The sequence below is a fragment of the Sinocyclocheilus grahami genome, unplaced genomic scaffold (genome assembly GCF_001515645.1).
Source record: "Sinocyclocheilus grahami isolate Dianchi unplaced genomic scaffold, SAMN03320097.WGS_v1.1 scaffold98.1, whole genome shotgun sequence".
In the NCBI taxonomy this organism is placed as follows: domain Eukaryota; kingdom Metazoa; phylum Chordata; class Actinopteri; order Cypriniformes; family Cyprinidae; genus Sinocyclocheilus; species Sinocyclocheilus grahami.
Genome location: NW_015505277.1, coordinates 1,193,946 through 1,196,445, shown reverse-complemented (window position 1 = coordinate 1,196,445; position 2,500 = coordinate 1,193,946).

Genomic DNA, 2,500 nt, shown 5'->3' with positions numbered 1-2,500 from the left:
TCTGGATTTTTCAGAAATGAAATGTTGTTTTAGGCCAGATCTAACTGGACACACACCTTCCAATAAGTTCAACTTTTGTCTCATCAGTCCACAGAATATTTGCCCAAAAGTCTTGGGGATAATTAAGATGTTTTTTGGCAAATGTGAGACGAGCCTGTTATAATCCTTTCCAGACTGATACACGTCAACTATTTTGTTTCTCATGTGTTCTCGAATTTCTTTATAGCGTGGCATGATGTGTTGCTATTTAAGCATGCTTCACTTTGTCAGACAGGTTCTATTTAAGTGATGTCTTGATTCAACAGGTCTGGCAGTAATCAGGCCTGGGTGTGGCTAGTGAAGTTTAACTTCGCTTTATAAAATAAAGTGGTAATCACAGTTTTTTCATGATTTAACAGGAGGGGGCAATTAATTTTTCACATAGAGCCAGGTGGGTCTGGACAGTGTTTTCCCTTAATAAATGAAATCATTATTTAAAAACTGCATTTTGTATTTACTTGCATTATCTTTGTGTAATACTACTTAATTGTTTGATGTGTAATTTGTTTGATGATCTGAATCTTTTAAGTGTGACAAATATGCAAAAAATAAAAAAACAGGAAGGGGGCAAAACCCTTTTCACAGCACTGTATATATATATATGGTTAGGGTTAGGTTAGATATATAGATATATATATATATACATACACACAGTGCCCTCCATAAGTATTGGGACAGTAAAGACAAAATTGTTCTGTTTGCTGTGGAGTCAAGAAATCTGTAAATATGATTGAAAGATGAATATGAGACAAAACTACAGAATGTCACATTTTGTTGTTGGGTGATTCAACACATAGATGTTTTACCAGCTAAGAAGATCAGCACTTTTAGCACTTTTTTCATCCCACTAGCTGATGTGAGCATAAGTATTGGAACAGTTGGCTCAGGTCTTTCTAAGTGATCAGCTGTGTCCTGTTGCATTAATTCTTAAGATATTAAAAGCAGGGAATGTGTCGTATCAGTTATATCAATTGCTTCTGCATTCTGAGTCTTGCATTCGATGACGACACACACAAACCAGGATGAAGACGACGGAGCTGACTTTGAGAGAAAAGCAAGCAGTTTGGCTGCTAAAAGAAAAGAGGAAGTCAATTAGAGCTATAGCAAAAACAAAGGGCATGGAGAAATCAAGAGTTTGGAAACCACCGGCGACATCAGCAACCAACAACGACCTGATCGGCTGAGAAAAACTGCAGTAGTTGATGACAGACAAATCATAAAAGCTGTGAAAATGAACCCTAAAATACGTGTCTGTGAAATCACCAACAACCTTCAGAAAGCTGACAATCTACTGTCCGCAGGAGACTTTGACACAGAATTACAGAGGCTACACAGCAAGATGCAAACCTTTGACAAGCACCAAGAATAGAAAGGCAAGATTAGAGTTTGCAAAAGCCAGTAGAGTTTTGGAACAGAGTTTTATGGACAGATGAGACAAAGTTTAACCTTTATCTAAGAGATGGGAAAGCAAAAGTGTGGAGAAAAAGGGAACTGCAAATGATCCTAAGCATACAGCCTCGTCTGTAAAGCATGGTGGAGGTGGTGTCATGGCATGGGCATGCATGGCTGTCTCTGGAACAGGCCCTCTCAATTTTAATGATGACTTAATGTTTGATGACAGTAGCAGAATGAATTCGGAAGGGTACAAAACCATCTTGGCTACCAAGAAAATGCCACCAGACTCATCAGAAAGCAGACTAAAGGCATAAACTCCCCAAAACAAGCAACAGTTGGAACTGGCTGCATTAAAGGCTGGGAAAAGCATTTCAAAGGATGAGACCAAGTGTCTGGTGATGTCTATGGGTTGCAGACTCACTGCTCTGATTGCACGCAAGAGATCTGCAACTGAATAATAGCTTTTAATCTTTTACATCTGCCTTAAGTTCAACTGTCCCAATACTTATGCTAACATCAATAAATTTAATTACATTTAATTTAATTTCTCAATGCATTTATATTACCTTATTTAATCTTAAAATGTCTTCCTAAATATTATATTTAATCTCTCTCTCTATGCATATATACAGTGTTGGGGAAAGTTACTTTTAAAAGTAATGCGTTACAATATTGCATTACTCCATAAAGTAACTAATTACGTTACTTAGTTACTTTTTATGGAAAGTAATGCGTTACGTTACTTTTTAAATCTGGACAGGGCTTGCTTGTTTGTTTTTAAAATAAAAAAGTTATATTTTTGTTAAATATAAAAGCCTTTTCACATCAAAAGTGAAATGAATCAGCCTCAGGCTGAAGGGAAAGTACATTTACGTCCGTACAGTAGAATGCAGAAGAAGACATTTCAACACACTTCAGCAATAAACAAAGAAAAACACAAATGTTTGTCTAGAGTAATTTGTGCTTATTAGTACGGTTGAACTGGATCATCGAAGACATTGGTTAATAGATCGGGATTAAATACATAAAGGATATTTGTGTTGTTTAACATTTAATTATTGCAGGT